Genomic DNA, 21,050 nt, shown 5'->3' with positions numbered 1-21,050 from the left:
GGCGCTAGACCCATCATCAGAAATGGGGGAGGGGAAGGGGGTTCTGAAATAAATAGGAAGAGAGGGGGAGGCGGAACGAAGATGGAAAGAGGAAAAGATAGGTGGAGAGGAGACAGACAGGTCAATGAGATGGGGATGGAGCCAGTAAAGGTGAGTATAATGTGGGAGGTAGGGAGGAGATAGGTCAGTTCAGGCAGGATGGACACATCAAGGGGGTGGGATGCGGTTAGTAGGTAGGAAATAGGGGTGCAGCTTGAGATGGGAGGAGGGGATAGATGAGAGGAAGAGAAGGTTAGGGAGGTGGGGATGAGCTGGGCTAGTTTTGGGATGTGTTCGGGGCAGGGGAGATTTTGAAGCTTGTGAAATGCACATTGATGCAATGGGCTGCAGGGTTCCCAAGCAGAATATGAATTGCTCTTCCTGCAACCTTCGGGTGGCATCATTGTGGCACTGCAGGAGACCTCCCAGTCACCAACTATTTCAAATCCCCCTCCCATTCCTTAGACAACATGTCCATCCCGGGCCTCCTGCAGTGCCACAATGATGCCACCCAAAGATTGCAGGAAGACCAATTCATATTCCGCTTGGGAACCCTGCAGACATGTCATCTGAGGAATGGGAGGGGGAGATGAAATGGTTCGTGACTGGGAATGCAGTTGTTTATTGCATACCGAGCGTAGGTGTTCTGCAAAGCGGTCCCCAAGCCTCTGGTTGGCTTCTCCGATGTAGAGGAGGCCACAATGAGTACAGCAGATGCAGGTGAACATTTGCTTGATGTGGAAAGTCTTCTTGGGGCCTGGGATGGGGTTAAAGGAGGAAGTGTAGGGGCAGCAGTAGTAAAAGTGACAGGGGTGGTGGGGTGGGAGGGGAGTGTGGAGTAGACAAAGGAGGCACGGAGAGAGTGGTCCCTCCGGAAAGCAGACAAGGGTGGGGAGGGAAAAATGTCTTTGCTGGTGGGGTCGGATTGCAGACGGCGGAGGTGTCGGAGGATGATGCGTTGGATTGGGAGGTTCATGGGGTGGTAGTTGAGTACGAGGCGATTCTCTTTTGGTGGATATTGTGGGGACGTGGTGTGAGGGATGAGTTGCAGGAAATGCGGGAGACCTGTTCGAGGGCGTTCCCGACCACTGCGGGGGACGCGGATGTTGCGGCCCTTGAATTACGAGGACATCTGAGATGTGCGGGAGTGGAATGCCTCATCCTGGGAGCAGATGCGGTGGAGGCGAAGGAATTGAGAGTAGTGGATGGCAGTTTTGCAGGTTGTGGCCTCCTCTACATTGGGGACACCAAGCGGAGGCTTGGGGACTGCTTTGCAGAACACTGACGCTCGGTTCGCATTAAGCATATGGAATAGTGTAGTTTAGATGGGCTTCAGATTGGTATGACAGGTCAGCATAACATCGAGGGCCGAAGGGCCTGTACTGTGCTGTAATGTTCTATGTTCTATGTTCTACCTCCCAGTCGCCAACTATTTCAACTCCCCCTCCCATTCCTTAGACAACATGTCCATCCTGGGCCTCCTGCAGTGCCACAATGATGCCACCCGAAGGTTGCAGGAAGAGCAATTCATATTCCGCTTGGGAACCCTGCAGCCCAATGGTATCAATGTGGATTTCACAAGCTTCAAAATCTCCCCTCCCCCTACCGCATCCCAAAATCAGCCCAGCTTGTCCCAGACTCCCTAACCTGTTCTTCCTCTCACCTATCCCCTCCTCCCACCTCAAGCCCCACCCCCATTTCCTACCGACTAACCTCATCCTGCCCCCTTGTCCTGTCCATCCTCCTTGGACGGGCATATCCCCTCCCTACCTCCCCACCTACATTCACCTCTACTGGCTCCACCCTCGCCTCTTTAACCTGTCTGTTTCCTCTCCATCTATCTTTTCCTCCATCCATCTTCGATCCGCCTCTTCCTCTCTCCCTATTTATTTCAGAACCCCCTTCCCCTTCCCCATTTCTGTTGAAGGGTCTAGGCCCAAAACATCAGCTTTCCTGCTGCTAAGATATTGTTTGGCCTGCTGTATTCATCCAGCTCTACATCGTGTTATCTCGGATTCTCCAGCATCTGCAGTTCCTATTATATTGGGTTTTGTAACTTTGTTTTTACAAAGAAATAAATTGCGAAGAGTGATGATTCAAATGTAATTGTAGTTGCAGCTCTCTTCCAGGGACAGTGTAGAAAACAATAAGGTATGCCAACAATACACTTACCATCTTGCATAAGAGTATCTACTGATAACACACACATGAAATTCCAGGTCATGTACCATTATTTTGGGATTGATAGCACAGAGAAAGAGCCAAGGATCAAGAGGTTGGTCACTGGAAATGAATATAGAGAAGGGAACATTAAACTGTCCACAATTAGTTGAGCATCACGACTAGCCTTCTGGCGAAGTCAGAGGAAAAATTAAGAATACAAAGACCAGAACATTATTCTGCCTTTTAGCTTACCCTCCCATACAGCCTTACAGTTCTCCCACTACATCATCTAACTGACTTTTGAAAGCTTTCATAATCTCTTGCCTTACCAAGAAGACCAAGTTTAACCAAAACTTTTAATTGTTTATGATACTTAACAAATAATTTTCAGAGAATATGTGTACATTTGAAAAGCTTAACTTGAGAATATTTGAAATCAGATGGCCAGATAAAATTTTGCAGTTTTCTTGTCTCAGTTTGGTTAATTTCAAAGATACACGTGTCTAAATTGTAAGGTGTAACTTTATTAGTAATGCAAGACTAAAGAATATATCCTCGGTTGACATTTCTGTACAGTGTTAAAAGAAATGCCACAATATTTTCTTCCGGCTAAGATGTTAAAATTAGGAAGTGTCTGTTCAGAGCAGTGTCAAATAACCCATAGCATCATCCTCCAACACTTCTGCCATCTGCAATCCGACCCCACCACCAAAGACGTTTTTCCATCCCCACCCTTATTTGCTTTCCGGAGGCATCACTCTCTCCATGACTCCCTTGTCTGCGCCACAGTCCCCTCTGGCCCCACCACACCCGGCACTTTTCCCTGCAACCGCAGGAAGTGCTGTACCTGCCCCTACACCTCCCCACTCGCCCCCATCCCTGGCCCCAAGAAGACTTTCTACATCAAACAGATGTTCACCTGCACATCTGCCAATGTGGTATACTGTATCCGCTGTTCCCGTTGTGGCCTCCTCTACATCGGGGAAACCAAATGGATGCTTGGGGATCGCTTTGCAGAACACCTACGTTCGGTTCGCACTAAACAACTGCACCTCCCAGTTGAGAACCATTGCAACTCCCCCTCCCATTCCTCAGACAACATGTCCATCCTGGGACTCCTGCAGTGCCACAACGATGCTACCTGAAGTTTGCAGGAAGAGCAATTCATATTCCGCTTGGGAACCCTGCAGCCCAATGGTATCAATGTGGACTTCACAAGCTTCAAAATCTCCCCTCCCCCCACTGCATCCCAAAATCAGCTCAGCTCATCCCCACCTCCCTAACACGCCCTTCCTCCCGCCCACCCCCATCCCCTACCTACTAGACTCATCCCGCCCCCTTTAACTGTCTATCCTCCCTGACTGACCTATCTCTCCCTACCTTCCCACCTACACTCACCTTTACTGGCTCCATCCCCGCCTCTTTGACCTGTCTGTCTCCTCTCCACCTATCTTCTCCTCTATCCATCTTCTATCTGCCTCCCCCTCTTTCCTATTTATTTCAGAATCCCCTTCCCCTCCCCCATTTCTGATGCAGGGTCTAGGCCTGAAACGTCAGCCTTTCTGCTCCTCTGATGCTGCTTGGCCTGCTGTGTTCATCCAGCTCTACACCTTGTTATCTCAGATTCTCCAGCATCTGCAGTTCCTATTATCCCTCTTAGCCATAACATTGTTTTGGGCAAAGTGTTTATCTGGTTAATATTTTACCTCATCTAACATCACCAAAAAGTGTGTTAGATAGCTATATTATTTGGGATAATACTGACCTTAAATTGACTGTTCTTTTAATAAAACAGACTTCATCTCAGGCATTGCAAAGCAGCTTAGGGCAAAGTGAGGCTGTGCTATTTGAATCGAAGCTATTTTATCCATTTCTTTCAAAGTACCGAGATTACAATTTACCTTTCCAGTACCTATTATAAATGTGAGCATATAGATTTATAGTGGAAGATTGTCTGCACTTTTCATGCAACCACAACAGTAACAACTTCCATTTATATAGCATCATTCATGAAGAATAATTCTCCAAACTGCCTTGCATCAAATTTAATAAACGCTTAGGTGATATTGAGATGTATTGAACATGTTTGTTTTCTCCATTTTCTTGTTCTTTTCATATATCAGCTTTGGAAGAAAACATTATTATCCCAGAAGAATGGAGTTTAAAAGAATGTCTGTCAATAATTAGAGTTCCTCACCATTCTATGTATCCCATATAGGAAGAGATCAAGGCATAATGGTGACGGTAATGATAATGACACTGGACCAGCAATCCTGAGACTAAGGCTGAGCCTTTTGGTACACAGGTTGAAATCCCACCAAGGCAGCCTGATAGAATTTTAATTCATTTAGAAATCTGAAATTGAAAGCCAATCTCAGTAATGGTGAGTATCATCAATTGTTGTAACAAACCCTTTTCCTGGGGGGAGGGGTGTTCAAAACTAAAGGCCGTACTTTTAAGGTGACAGGAGAAAGATTTGAAAGACACCCAATGGACAATTTTTCAGAGAGAGGGTGGTTTGTGTGGGAATGAACAATGTGAGAAAGCAGTAGATGTAGGTACATTAATAACATTTAGAAGAAATTTGACTAGGTACATGAGTACAAAAGGTTTAGATGGATTATTGGCCAAACAAAGACAAATGGGACTAGCTTTGTTTGGGAAACCTGGTCGGCATGGATAAGTTGAACTGAAGGGCCTGTTTTAGTGCTGCATGACTCTATGACTAGTGTCCTTTAGAGAGGGAAAAATGCCATCTTGACTTACAAGTGACACCAGACGTGGAAGTGTGGTTGCTTCTTAACTGTGCTCTGAAATATTCTGCTCATGGGCAATTAGATAGGGGCCACAAATTCTGCCCCTCAAGAGATGCCTATATTCTGTAAATTAAACATATTCTAATTATTTATATAAAAAAGCAAAAGAAAACAAATATATGATTGCCGAAGTAACTTTGGGAAATATGAGGCACTAACTTAGTAAATGGAACAGTGACTATTAACTCACAGCCAGCATATGGAATTGTCATACAAGTTTGTACTCCTGCAGTCCTCCTGGGACAAGACCTTCATTCCACTGGATGAAAACAACTATCTGCAAAGTATGTGACTTAGATTCTACAGTCATTACATTTTCTAGTAGATTCAATTTGAAAGACAATCAAAAGATTAATATCTCATTTGGAGTTGAAATGAACCTCTATAATAGAGAACCCATCTCAATCAACCACTCTTGAAAGGAAGAGAATCACTTCTGTGATGAACTTAATTAATAAAACAAAATCCTGTTAATATTGTTGGTAACAAAGCCTCGCTCCTTAGAAAAAGAAGTAAATAAATGAGTTGGCCATGACCCAAAATGGAAGAAAGACATTTTTCCTTAATTCCAGAATTGCATTTATTGATTTTGTTTTCATTGTGGGTAGGAATTTGTATAAACAACATTTGTCAGCTGTGGCCTTTAGCTCCTGAATAATGTTTGTATGTTACAAACGGCCTTTTTGGAGTGCACCATAAATAAAGAATTCAGTTGACAGAGCACAGCATCCGGTGTAGTGATTTGCACAAAAAAAGTACATCTCCTGTATTATCCCTGTCATATCATCCTGTCCAACAGGCAAAGTGATAATGAAGATTTTTTACTGGATGAATTAAACAGCGATCGAACTACTATAGAAGCGAAGATAAAATTTATTTATGGCATTGTTTCACTAAAAGGGTGAAGGAGGGTCAGTCTTTTACTGTATCTTCTAAGTTGTGAATTCAATATTTATGTATTTTCTCCAGCCGTTGCTGCAATCCCATCCGTTCAGTTCGGTAAATAAAGTGCTTGGGCCGTCCACTGGAATGCATTTAGAATACAGAATTTAGATTGTTTGGGTGGATAGTCAGGACAGAATGGGTCAGTTGCAGGGCTAGTCACGAAGGTCGTGTACGGTTTAAATTAAAGATGAAGCAGGTCGCAGTAAAATGGTCAAACACTAACAACTGCTGGAAAATTATATAACAAACTCTGGCAGTTTACATTTTAATTTTAACTGAAATTATCTAAATGAAATTCATTCATGTTTTTGTTTCTTGCTAACATAAATCAACAATGGAAGTAAATTACCAAAGAAACATTCTGCTTTCTTTGGATATGGGAATATTCACACTAGTTTTGCATTGAGTGTAGCAGGATTATATCACAGCTAATTTTAATTATGGGAACAGTATGCAATCACCAATCTGGATTGGTGCTTATTAAATGCCCTGTCCAATATTCTACTGCATTCATTTTGCTAGTAAGGAAAATCAAGCAAGATGCCAAATCTGTACATTCTCTTCCAAATTTAAGCTTATCCCAAAAAATCTATAGCACAAGAACAAGCCATTAAGCCTAAACTCAAAACAAAAGTAGAAACTTCAATCATGTTCATTTTTTTCAAGCTCAGATGATATCAGGAGCCTGTTTATCTCAAGGAGACAAGGTTGAGTTGAAATATCACTGGCTCCAAGCTCCTGCCCCTCTGTAGCACATTCATTTCTGTACTGATGTTTAGAATCCTTGTGAGTCTAGTGTCAACTCAAGTTACCTCTTTAAAGCTTGCTATCATATTCATCAGAGCTAATGGGAACTGCAGATGCTGGAGAATCCAAGACAACAACAACTTTTGTGCTCCTAAGATGCTGCTTGGCCTGTTGTGTTCATCCAGCTCCACACTTTGTTATATCATATTCATCTGTTCATTTTTCATTCAATGAATTCATTATCTTTCCTTTACCATTAGCACATGTCCATAATGTTTGTAATTCTAGGCTGCCAGGCAGTTTGGAGAATTATTCTTCATGAATGATGCTATATAATGGAAGTTGTTACTGTTGTGGTTGCATGAAAAGTGCAGACAATCTTGCACTATAAATCTATATGTTCACATTTATAATAGGTACTGGAAAGGTAAATTGTAATCTCGGCTAAATAACACATACCCGCATGGGATGGGCTGTGGGGAGGAATTTTCCATTTCAGTCAAATGTCTCGCTGGCTTGCTCAAAGGTGGCAAGACATCCATGCTCTGATGAAGGGTCTAGGCCCGAAACGTCAGCTTTTGTGCTCCTGAGATGCTGCTTGGCCTGCTGTGTTCATCCAGCCTCACATTTTGTTGTCTCAGACATCCATGCTTATTTCTCAGAGCAACATTCAACATATCTTCCTCCAGGCAGGCAGGGCAGTGTTGGGTCTTTCTCTCAGATTGTGATCTTGACATGCAAGTCCTGTCCAACAGGGACTGCCTGCCAATCAGAGGCCAGCAGCTCTCAAACTCAACAGCGTAACCAAAGGAGCTACTGACACCTCACCCACCCCAGTTAAAGTGACAGACTGCTCAAACTGATTTACTAGTCACGGGGCTGAAATAACTGTAACCCAAGTGGGAATGCGTTATTGGGTGGTCCCTAAATGATCATTAATTCCCAACTTAAAAAACCTCAATTGCCAGTAGAGCAGGAAGCTAGTGAGGCAGAATGTTCATTTATATCTGAAGGGGTGGTGGCATTTCAGAATCCCAACATTTTCCTGACCAGAACATCATTCCATTGGAGGTAGTTAGGTGGTGGGATTCTGGCAAACCATCGCCCTGGCCGTTAAAGCTGTGCTGTCTCCTCCTGAACCAAAAGATTCCACCATGGTATCCCTGTTTTGCAACTCCCAACTTTTCACATTTGACTACATTGAAACTTCAATAATGCAACCATCTCCCTTTCTCTGCATTCTCAATTGAAGTATATTTTGCTCTTCCATTACTACCTAAAAATATGCACTGTGTTTGTTTGTTTGCCTCGATCAATTATTGAGCTCTCACTTTGAACTACTTCATTTGAAGACAAGATTTAGGATAATATTTTTCACTGCCTGGAGAGAAATGGCAAGAAATGGACTAATTGGCCCTGGTGAGAAAGTCAGCAAAGCCATTGCAGAGTAGCAGCATTTATTTTATTTGTGAAACCGTGGAAGTCTTTTTCATACCATTTCATGTTGCCTTTCAATACCAAATTTACAAATGGGTATGACAGGTGAGGTGAATGGGCTGAAAGAGCTAAATGGGCAGACAAGAGTTTAATGTGGATAAGTATGAGATTATCCATATTAGTCAGAAGAATAAAATGGTAGTTTATTATCTAAATGGAGAAAGAACTTCAAAATGCTTTGGTGCAGACAGATCTGGGTTTCCTCAGTCACCTCATGCAGGTGCAGCAGATAATATGGGAGGCAAGTGGAATTTTGACTTTTTTTGTTCAAGGAATTAAGTATTAAAGTAGGGAAGTGTTGCAACTGTACAAAGCATTGGTGAGACTGCACCTGAAGTAATGCATATAATTTTAGTCCTCTTACTTGTGGAATGATGTAACTGCATTGGAAACAGTTCAGAGAAAGTTCATAGATTAATTCTATGGAAGAAAAGCTTGTCTTAAGTGGATTGATTAAACAAGTTTAGGCCTATACTTGCTAGAATTTAAAAGAATGCCAGGAGATCTAACTGGAGTATATAGCATGCTAAAGGGGATTGACAAAATAGACAAAGATCAGATGTTTCCCCATGTGGAGCTATCTGGAATGATACATCATATTTTTTAGGCTAAAGAGTGGCAGATCTAAAACAGAGAAGAGGACAAATTACTTCTCTGAGAGGGTACTCAATCTGTAGAGTTTGCTATCCAAAGTGTGGTGGATAACGAGACATTAAATAAATTTAAGGAGGAGGTAGACAGATTCTTAATGAGCAATAGCTTAAAGGGTTATAGGGAGTGGGCAGGAGACTGGAACTGAGTACAAGATGAGATCAGCCATTGTCATATTAAAGGGTAGAGCAGACGTGAGGGCTGAATTGCCCACTCCTAATCGTGGTTCTTATTTTCCTACGTGTATTGAGCATAACCTGTTCTTCCTCTCACCTATCCCCTCCTCCCACCTCAAGCTGCACGTCCATTTCCTACCTACTAACCTCATCCCGCCCCCCCCCTTGACCTGTCCGTCCTCCCCAGACTGACCTATCCCCTCCTTACCTCCCCACCCATACTCTCCTCTTCAACTATCTTCTCCTCTATCCATCTTCGGTCCGCCTCCACCTCTCTCCCTATTTATTTCAGAATCCTCTCCCCATCCCCCTTTCTGATGAAGGGTCTAGGCCCAAAACATCAGCTTTTGAGCTCCTAAGATGCTGCTTGGTCTGCTGTGTTCATTCAGCTCCACACTTTGTTATTTCAGATTCTCCCGCATCTGCAATTCCCATTATCTCTTAATCTGACAAGTTAGGCTACATGGTCATGAAATGCTTCCTCAGAGGGAATGCCCCGTGGCATTGTTTACCTGTAAATTGCAACATTGAGTAAGATAACAGCTGTTATTGGATTTTTGCTCTTCATAAAAAGAAATTACAGTAATGACAGAAGGTTGAATTAAGTGTTGACAGTAATGCAGTAGAAGCATCTTTGCCAAAGAGGGGTTGGAAGTCCTGATGAGTAGGTGCATCTTTGGAACATGAGCAACTTAAATAAAAGCATATTAGTTATGTGAAGTTATCAAATAAATCACAGCAGTCACCGAGATAACAAAGTTTGGGGCTGGATGAATACAGCAGGCCAAGCAGCATCTTAGGAGCACAAAAGCTGATGTTTCGGGTCTAGACCCTTCATCAGAAAGGGTCTAGACCCGAAACGTCAGCTTTCGTGCTCCTAAGATGCTGCTTGGCCTGCTGTATTCATCCAGCTCCACACTTCGTTATCTTGGATTCTCCAGCATCTGCAGTTCCCATTATCTCTGATCACTGCACTCACCTAGTGCTACTATTATGGCATCAAAAAACTAATTCATAGACTTTGGCAACTTGTGTGAAATCATTGAAATTTCTGCAACACCACATCAGTCGTCAAGGCTCCACTTCCACTGCCTTTTGGCAAATTGCCTTTCTTACCTTCTCCCAGTTCACTGATGATAGAGACGTTGTGCAATCTTCTGCCTTTCTCAGTTCCAAGTAAGTGACTTCTAGCACATGCTGCGGCCATAACATATGTCACCTTGAAGAGGCGCAGGCTGACTTTAAGTTAATATTGCAGGCTAGCTAACCCGCTCACCTGGTTAGTGCTGGTTGCACATTCATGTAAATTAGCAGGCCACAAAAATTGTGGTGCTGCCTGTATTACCTTGAGCAGAGTTGGATTAATGCCCTATCATGATCCTCGCTCCTATTTTAGGAGATATTGCCCTTAGCCTCCTGAAGACGCAGAAAGTGGACAGTTTTCCACTGGGAGTCAGCATACAGACTTGCAGATGTTAAAGCTTCTAGCATCATCCTAACTCTGGACCTTTCTCCTGAGAGAGGATATAGGCTGACTGGCAGTGAACTAGCAAACAATCACTTATTAAGCCTCTTGTCAGAAGCCAACTGAAATTTTTCATGGAAACAGGAACCAGCCAGAAGCCTCAGGGGTCCACCTGCCAGCCTGGCTTCAGCTGAAAGCACAGACTACTCTGTGGATGGATTCCCATTTCCCACACAGCAACCCCCGCTTTCTCTCCTCATCCCCACAATGGTAACCTGGGAATATGTTTTAGTTTAAACATTAAAATGTTGGAGAGTGGTTGCCTATATCTTTGGGGACCTGCTCCCTCACTTACTAGCTTCTGTGTTGGAGAATCTCATGCTGGGTCTGAACTTGAAGAATCCTTTCCATCAGTCAGTCAGTCTGCCCTCTGGCCACTAACTGACCAATTCAGGGAAAATTACAGAAGAGTGAATGTTCCCCACACATTGTACATATTGTCCTCACATTTAGGTTGATTGCAGGGTCCTGAGGCTCACTGGAAAAGATCTCTGCACAAGAAATACATTTTACTCTCTGCTTTAACCCAATGATTGGCCCATTTAAAACTGTGGGAGTTAATCACTTTTTTCTAGTTCTCTGATGTAGAGTACATAAATCCACAATGCTATTATGGAAGGAGTTCCTAAACTTTGATGCAGCCACAGTGCAGGAACAGAGATATGGGTCCAAGTCAGGATGTTGCGTGATTTGTACAGAAGCTTGTAGGTGACAGGGCTTCCTTGTATCTGCTGATCTTTGTCCTCTAGGTGGTAGTAGTCATGGATTTGGATCAAAGTGTTGTCTAAGGAGCATGATGAGTTGCTGCATCTTGTACACTACTGCCACTGTGAATGGTGTTGAAGGGAATGATTGTTGAAGATGGTGGATCGGATGCCAAACATGTAGCTGGTTTTCTGACCAGGAGACATACTGCTACAGTGAGGATGCACATTTATCCTCTTGTTGTTTTCCTCACCACTTGCCGCAGGCCCAGTCTAGTAGCAATGTCCTTTTGGACTTGACCACCTCAGTAAGTAATAGTGCTACCAAGCAACTCTTAGTGGTGTATAATGAAATCTCCCACACAGAGTACATTCTGTGCCCTTTCCGCCAATAGCTCATCCTTCAAGTGCTCTTCAACGTGGAATATAAACTGATTTGTTAGCGTATTAAATAATACATTGCAATAGATTTCTTTTTGTTTCTGAATAGATTCTGTCTTGCAGCCCTCAAGAACATTCCCTCTTTCCTGCTCTGTGATACTTTCCATTTTTAAAAACTGTTAGTGTTTCTCCATTTCCTTTGCTTCCATATCTTTCCTGATTGTCTTGTAGCCAGAAGCATAAAATATCCAATTTCCTTTTTGAATCAATTTGAAATGATTATCATTCATCATATTCTCATGCAACTATTTGTCCCTGCAATTCAGCAACCCTTTTAGCCAGACTTGTAATTTACAGGCCCACATTTGAAATGTCCCTTGGAGCTCTTTGTATTTTCTATATTTCCACCTTAATCCTATATTATTTTTAGTACTAGTTGTCTCAACCAGGCTTCTGTCCACTGTGCATTGACTGCACCGTGGTGACCAGCCCCTTTAAAACCTCCACCACAGCATCAGTTAAGCTGCTCGCTTGAATAAGATATTCAGATACAACCACTGCATCATGAACAGGTCTAATTCTGAGACACAAGTGGTTCAGTGACCTCCCTGAATTTGAAGAACTTCCTAATGCACCAGTTTCTAGCCATACACTGGCTGGTGGTATTCTGCCAGATAAATTCTCATTACCTCATGGTACTGGAAGTGGCCAGAGATCATGTTATTTAAATTTCTGCTTTTTAAAAATTCCTGAGTTTCTCTAACTCTTTTAGAACTCTTTAGAAACTGGAAATTAGTTCATTCTTTTGAGAAGTTATTCCCTGTTTACAAGAACAATTGCATGGCAACATAGGTCTTGAGGCTTAGGAACGGGATTAGACCATCTGAACCGAGTTTTGAGAAGATTTGTAGCTCAGGTTGAGGTTCTGGATGTGAGTTTGCTCGCTGAGCTGGAAGGTTAGTTTTCAGACGTTTCGTCACCATTCTAGGTAACATCATCAGTGAGCCTTCGACGAAGCGCTGGTGTTATGTCCCGCTTTCTATTTATCTGGTTAGGTTTCCTTGGGTTGGTGATGTCATTTCCTGTTCTTTTTCTCAGGGGATGGTAGATTGGCTCCAACTCAACTGTAACAAACACTACATTGGACAAACTGGCAGGGAGCTAGCCACCAGGATACATGAACATCAACTAGCCACAAAACGACAAGACCCACTATCACTCGTATCCTTACACACAGATAAGGAAGGACACCACTTTGATTGGGACAACACATCCATCCTAGGACAAGCCAAACAGAGACATGCACGAGAATTCCTAGAAGCATGGCATTCCAACCGGAACTCCATCAACAAACACATTGACTTGGAGCCAATCTACCATCCCCTGAGAAAAAGAACAGGAAATGACATCACCAACCCAAGGAAACCTAACCAGATAAATAGAAAGCGGGACATAACACCAGCGCTTCGTCGGAGGCTCACTGATGATGTTACCTAGAATGGTGACGAAATGTCTGAAAACTAACCTTCCAGCTCAGCGAGCAAACTCACATCCAGAACCATCTGAACCCTTGAGTCTGCTCTGCCATTTAATAAGATTGATTGTGGCCTCATTCCCATTTTTCTGTCTGCTCCTCAAAACCCTTCAGTCTTATGTCTATTAAATTGTTTTTCAGGTCCAAGCATAAGAAAATACTTGAATTTATGCGTCACCTTTCATGACCATAGGACAGTGCAAGACAATTTTCATCCAACAACAGTGCAGCCATTGTCATAATTTTAGTAATAGAACTAGAATTGGGTTTACTGTCACACATACTCAAGTACAGAATTATTTGAGTACAGTGAAAAGTGTACAAAGTCATCATTTCTGGCACCATTCTAGGTACAAAGATACCTAAGTGCACAAATTTCGATATAAATCAGAAAAATAAAGAAATAAAGGCAAAACTTCATCATTATTGTCCTAAGGTTCTCAAGCAGGAAGTCCATGCTGGGCGTCTTGAGGCTGAGCGTCCATGCTCGCTTCCTCACTGGGCTCCTATTGTTGGAAAGGAGCAGACGATTTTGTACAGCAGGTCCTCCTGAACAGGAAAATAATAATAACATAATAATTTTGTGGTGTCAATTGAGAAATAAATATTCACCAGGATATCAGGAATAATTTGCCTACTTTTCTTCAAATACTAACATGGATATTTTATAATAATATAAAAATGGCTTTGTTTAACTTCTCATTTAGAAAGAGATTATAATAACAAGTACTGAAGGAGATGCTGCTTCCATAACATAGGAACACAGAAAATAAGAGCAGAAGTAGGCCATTCAGTCCTTCAAGTCCTCTCCATCTTTCAATATGATCGTGGCTCATCATCCAACTCATTATTCTGTTGTCACTTACTCCCCATACCCTTTGATCCCTTTAGCCCTAAATTCAATATCTGACTCCTTCTTGAAAATATTCAATGTTTTTGCCTCAACTGCCTTCCATAGCAGGATCTCAATGCACTGGGTGAAGAAAGATTTCCTCACCTCAGTCTTAAATGGCTTACTCCATATCTTTAGAGTGTGATTCCAGAATTTTATAGGTTACTCTGTGATCTCTTCCCATTCTTTTAAATTCTAAATGCAAATGACAATCCAATTTCCCTTCATATATCTTTTTTGCCATCCCAGGTATCATAGAATTATAGAATCTCCACAGTGTGGAAAGAGGGCATTCAGCCCATTGAGTCTGTACTGGCCCTCTGAAGAGCATCTCATTCAGACCAATCCCACCACCCTATCCCTACAAACCCACATTTTACTCCGGCTAACCCATCCAGCTTGGACACAATGTAATAATTTAGCTTGATCGGTCCACCTAAGCTGCACATCTTTGGAATCAATCTAGTAAACCTTTGCTGCATTCTATCCACAAATAGAATCCTTTCTCAGATAAAGAGACCAAAATAATGAATGAGGGTTCTTTACAGATAAAAAGATGTCATTTTATGTTTTGTCTCAAAATTTCATGCAAGTAATGTGGATATGCAAGGGTAAATTTTGTGAGCTCTTGCACTAGCTCTCTAGTTTATCTCAGTCATTTTGCTATTGATTTCCTAATTGGCTTCCTGCCCCTCCTTCTGACAAGCCCATTTTTTTCATAACACAAGTGCTTGCTCTTAGCATTACTGCTAATAGATGTATGCTGTGGATTCTCATTGATAGATATAGAATCAATACAAGCATTTTGAAATTGATGTAAGGTTCAGTCGAATGCATCATGATTTATGGAGGAGCAGATTACAATGGTTGTGCCTGTTACCCCTTTTCAGTACTCTCTTCTACTGAAATATGTAATAATATAACTCAATGTATCTCTCACCTGAGCTGAAATAAATGACATTTTACTTTATGAAGTCTGTTAAGATATTTCTTTTTTAAACAACATCATTTTTACTGCAACATTAGGGATGGTTTTCACAGTGCTGACTAACGATGTGCAATATGCTGCAGTTTCTTTTGTCTCCCAAGTTGCATTGCTGGATCTATTTATTAGCATTATTAAACTTTGTGGTACAAAACAGATGAAATAGCTTTTAAGAAATTGTTTACTGAAAAACAAACTGCATCATAGTTTCTGAGATAGTAGGAACTGTCGATGCTGGAGAGTCTGAGATAATATTGAATGAGACCCAAAACGTCAGCTTTCCTGCTCCTCTGATGCCGTTTGTCCTGCTGTGTTCATCCAGCTCCATACCGTGTTATCACAGTACAGTTTCTGCCTGCATTCTCCAGAATTGGAACCATGCTCACAGATAGGACACAGCGCAGCTATATTTTGGGAGGTTAAAAGATGGGAAATGTATCTTTCAATTGCAATCTAAGCTAGTATACCAGTACAATACTGACAGAGTACTGTTTTGGAAGTATCATTCTTCAGGTCAAAAATTAAACCGAATTATAGCCCTTGAAGAAGTGCACATAGATGATAAAGATCCTGCAGCACTATTCCAAGGAGACTTATCAACATGCTGACTTCCGTATTTTCCTCAATTCGCCACAACCAAATCATGATGAATTAGCTTCTGGGATCACTCTCTGCTGTGGATAAAATTATTGTTCTGTTTACCTAAGACAGCAGTCACCCTAACTTAGAAATTTTTAAGAGAGAGCTGTAAATACAATATTACACTGATTTTGCAGCTTGTAGTAGTGATCCTGTTGGCATTGTTGTGTCAGATATGAGAAGGTGAGAAAATTAAACAGAGATCCTTAGACTTCTGCTGAACTGAAATGACATGGCACCTTCCAGGCAGCCTTCTAGTATGTTAATTATTTTTTAAAAATGGTCTGAAATATGATTTATTGTCTAATTAGGGTGTCTTTTGCTTTTCTACCTGGAGTGAGCAAATGTTATCACCTTGCGCAAAATCACAAGATGTTCGAAATGGTGCTTTGGACATTTGAGACAAACTTTTAATTTGTATTTTTCTGCATGTTTTTATTATGCCTTTTCCTGTTCTCTCTTGATCATAATGTGGCTTGAAAACAAGGAGCTGAGTATTGTCTGCAAGACCATTGCAACATTCAATTTGAATAATTTAAAGAATCAGCAGAGCAGGGGGATTGTAAAAATCAGGGTACATGACTATAAACTGGTATGGAATGCACTCTAGGGTGAATCCCTCACTGAAAACTAGAAAATGCCACTCCTGCTGGCAGGTTAGAATAAAATTAATGATAGGATTGTTTTTAAATTCTCCGATACACTACGGTATTTTACAGTTGACGGATTATTAAGTAAAATAAAGTGTGCCAGTGAGATCAACAAGCTGTAAAGCTGGGATGTCTGCATGTGATGTGACATCACCAAACATACCTGCAGACCTTGTCATCCATACATGATCAATAAAGATTTGAATCAGCGTAGTCCTGTTGTAGGGTGCACAAAGTGGCAGTACTGAGCAGCATTAAGGATGGGATTATGGAATCGCAGAGATGCTTTGGTGCAGAGGAGGCTATTCACTCCATCATGCCTGTACTGGTTTGTTGAATGAGCATCATCATTTAGTGCCAATCTCCTGCTTTTATCCCCTACCCTTACAATTTACTTTTGATCGAATAATCATCCAGTGCCCTCTCAAACAACCCAACTGGAAGCACACTTCCGGGTGCTGCATTTCATAGCCTAACTATTCACTGAGTGAAAACATTTGCCACACAAAACTCTTGCTTTACTTGCAAATTGTTTCAAATCTATGTTTCTCTCACAAAGAAACAGCTTCTCTCCATCATCTCTATCCAGCCCAGTCATGACGTTGAAAATCTCAATCAGATCTCCTTTCTGCCTTCTTCTCTCCAAAGAGACAGTTATAGAACAGAATATCCTGTATTATCATGTGTACTCCATTGTAGAAATACAGTGAAAAGCTTCTACAATGTCTGCCTCTTATGGCACCATCTTAGATACAAGTATCTAGGTACAAATCTTAGATACAAAAGAAGAATAAAAAGTAGTAACATTACTTTACAAAATTTAAAGCATAATTTAGAAATAAGAAATCATCAAAGGATTTACATTACAGCTGAGAAAAAATTTCAAACAAATGTTACATTACAGCAGCTCAGCGTAGAGCCGACACATATGGTCTGACCACCCGCACCAGACCCCAGTCCAACAGCTGTCCCCACCAACTCCAAGCCTCCAATGCACTCTGTACTCAGCTGCTCCAGGGTAAGATCCAGGACTGCCTGTCCCATGCTATTCTCTGCCTGGGACTTGCTGGCCGCATGCTACGCCAGGGCTGCTTCCCCACCCACTGCTCCAAAGTTTGCAGCCCATGCACTGCTCCAGGGGATGCTGGCCATGCTGTTCCAGGACTCTGAGCCCACACACCGTACTGGGACTCACAGCCCATGTGAGAACAGTTCCAACTTTTTCAATTTATCCTCAGAGCTGAAGTTCTTCATTCCTGGAATCATTCTAGTAAATCACTTCTGTAGTCTCTCCGATATATTTACATCCTTCTTATAGAGTGGTGCCCAAAACTGTACACAATTTTCCAGCTAAGATCTAAAAAGTGTCTTATACAAATTCAACACCACTTCTCTGGTGTCATATTAAATAAGAGCAGACTAAGAAGGACGAAGAGGGCTACAAAGACAAATTCCAGTCAATATAGTATGGAGCTGGAGGAGTGCAGCAGGCCAGGTAGAATCAAAGGCACAGGAAAGTTGATGTTTTGGGTTTACATCCCTCATCAGAACTGGCATGTATGTAAATACTCAAAGATTGGTGATAAGATACAGACGCAAATAGTCATGTGGGAACAAGGGGCCATGTCCTCGGGTCAGAGAATCTGCAGAAACCTCACTTATCTTCCATTGTAAAGGGCCGCTGAAATCAAGAGCCAAGGGCAGGCTTTCTCCAAGATTGAGAACCCAAAGTCACCAATGCTGTTCGCCAAGGACTGCTGGCCAATCAGAGGCGAGCAGCTTTCCATTACTGGGGAGCAGTAGCTGCTGCTGACAATCTATATGTCAGAGGTTGAGGATTGGTGAGGGAACCTGACCATACATATGTGACAACAGGATGGAATAAGGGGTAAAGGGTCACAATGCTCTGCTCCCCACTCTGGAGCCCTCCACCGCACCACCCCCATACACCACTGCACAGCTCTTAACCATCACTCTCCCACCAAACATAATATAATTAGGGTCCCCCTTGTCCTCAGTTTCTACCCCACAACAGGATGTAGTAATGGGTAAAGGTCACTAACTAGAGCAGAATGCATTTGAAGAAATGCAGCTCGGACAGGAAAATTCATATACACCAGTATGAAACCAAAACAAAATCTACTGGCACATACTGTTCAACAGAGATTTTGATCTAGTGGGAGTGGATTTGTGCTGGAGGCAACCATAATACTGGTTATTCTGTTACTCAAAAACATGGTATCAATAGTTTTCATGAATTTTTTTAGCTCGGACTCAGTTTACTCAATAAATATCATACTATCTTGTTCTCATATATAAATTCTGTATGTGTATTATGTTTATTCCAAGGGGGCAATCTCACAGAAACATATAAAGTACTGATGGGACTGGATAGGCTAGATGTGGAAAGAATGTTCCTGGTGTTGGGGAAGCCCAGAAGTAGGGGTCACAGTCAAGAATAAGGGGTAAGCAGGACTGAGATGAGGAAGAATTTCTTCACTGAGAGAGTTGTGAACATGTGGAAGTCTCTACCAGAGGAAGCTGTTGGTGCCAGTTAGTTAGATATATTCAAGATGGAGCGGACATGGCTCCCACAGCTAAAGGGATCAAGGGCATGGAAAGAAAGTGGGAATGGGATACTGAATTTGCACGATCAGCCCTGATCATATTGAATGGTGCTGCAGGCTCGAAGGCCTGAATGGCCTACTCCTGCACCAATTTTCCATGTTTCAATGTTTCACTCCATTTGTCTTTTTAATAATTCTTTAGATAACTCCTGTCCACCTCCCTCCCCAGCCTCACATTCCCTGTCTGCAGCACTTCCCACCCTCATAGCTCCTATCTCTCCCACTGCCTATACCCTACACCCACACTGGATTCATCAAACCAAACACCCTGGCTGTTTTAATGATCTTCTGTGAACACAGCCGTGGATATCTCAGCTTTTAATAGCAACAACTATATCTGAAAACAATGAAAATATTACATCACAACGAGTAGTTGACTGCTTGCTCTGATGGATCCAGGTGGGTGTTGTCAAGTTGGAGAACTACAACATGCAGAACTCTGATAACCTCCAAACCACAGAGCTTCTGATAAATCAGCATTCAATGTAGCAATATGCGTCAATCATGAGACTGCTGATTAAAATTCTCGTGCATCCCATCTCCAGACCAAGTCCCTTGAAGAGAAAAGGACAGAAACAGCCGAGCAAAAGGCTTAAACCTGGCCTAGCTGTGTGGAGTTATAAAATACTGATGTCACTCATGACTTGAGCTGAATCACGTAGTTGAAGAGCTCGTTGGAGACCACAACAAGGTAGGTGTTTCATTGACTTTGCCAACAACTTTTACCCCACCGTCAAATTCACTTGGCCCAACTCAGACGCCTCCCTTCCCTTTCTTGACCTCTCCTTTTCCATTTCTGGTGACAGTTTATGGACTGACATTTACTATAAACCCCCAGACTCCCACAACTTCTTAGACGACACCTCCTCCCATCTCATATCCTGCAAAAACTCCATCCTATTTACCCGATTTCTCCATCTCCTTTGCATTTGATTTGATGAGGAGACGTTCCATTCCAAGCATCCCAGAATGTACACCTTTTTCAAACAATGCTCTTTCCCCCCCGTCTTTGTCATCCAGACAGCCCTCCACCACACCTCTTCCATATCCCACTCCACAGCTTTTAACCACATCCCGCCTGCGAAACACAATTATAGATAGGGTCCCCTTGTACTCACTTTCCACCCCACCGGCCTCTGCATCCAAACATTTCTTCTAACTCCAATTCCACCCTCTCTAGCCGAACATCTTCTACCCCAAACGTCTCTCTCCCTTCTGCAAGGACAATTCCTTTCGCTACTCATTAGTTTGTGCCACCCACCCCACCAACCACTCCAACCCACCGGGTACCTTCCCCTGTAACACCTGCCCATACCCTGCCTGCATCATCTCCATCCAGGGCCCTAAACAGTCCTCTCAATGAGATTGAGCTTCAACTGAATCTCCTCCAACACAAACTATTGCATCTGGTGCTGCCGATGTGGTCTTTGCCACTTCAGTGAGACCAAATGTAGACTAGGTGATCGTTTAGCTGAGCATCTTTGCTTGGCCTGTAACGGCCAACTGAACCTCCCGGTCACCGCTCAGTTCAACTCCCCGCCCCATTCTCCCTCCATCATGTCCATCCTCAGCCTTCCCCAGTGTTGCAGTGACTCGCAATGCAAATTTGAAGAGCAACACCTTATCTTCTGCCTGGGCACCTGATAGCCCGGAGGACTCAACATTGAGTTCTCCAATTTAAAATAACCTTCCCACCCATTCCCCAGCTCCCTTTCCAGCCCAACCTCTTTCCTTCTATTTTATCTTCTGACCCTCCGTTCCAGCCACCAACTGGATTCATCCCTCTCATTGACCAACCAGTTCATACTGACTACCAGTGCCCATCTATCACTGCCATTCTACCTCCACCCCTTTCTTCATCTGCAGTTCCCCCTACTCCAACATCCAGCCCTGAAGAAGGGTAATATCCGATACGTTGACTACTCCTTTCCTCCAGATGGGGCATGGCTTGCTGTGTTTTTCCAGCCTCCCGTTTATTTATCTGGATTCCAGCATCTGCAGTTTTCTTTTGTCTCTACGGGCTAGAGCCACTCATTTTTTTTTTGGAGGCATGGTACTGAAGAGCTATCTGTTCTGAGG

The 21,050-nt window shown here is 42.6% G+C and overlaps 1 long non-coding RNA gene across 2 annotated transcripts in view; it reads left to right on the top strand.

Moving 5' to 3' along the window:
• LOC125457062 (uncharacterized) overlaps window positions 1-21,050 on the top strand; it is a 184,808-nt gene that overhangs the window by 2,879 nt on the left and 160,879 nt on the right. The window contains exon 3 of one of the 2 annotated variants that reach the window (XR_009446154.1): window positions 19,517-19,662. The exons of the other annotated variant lie outside the window; for it this stretch is intronic. This is a non-coding gene — a long non-coding RNA (uncharacterized LOC125457062). The remainder of the gene's footprint in view (window positions 1-19,516; window positions 19,663-21,050) is intronic. 2 annotated transcript variants of the gene reach the window in all.

Source organism: Stegostoma tigrinum, chromosome 1, assembly GCF_030684315.1.
Source record: "Stegostoma tigrinum isolate sSteTig4 chromosome 1, sSteTig4.hap1, whole genome shotgun sequence".
Taxonomy (NCBI): domain Eukaryota; kingdom Metazoa; phylum Chordata; class Chondrichthyes; order Orectolobiformes; family Stegostomatidae; genus Stegostoma; species Stegostoma tigrinum.
This window is presented reverse-complemented; position numbering and strand designations above follow the sequence as displayed.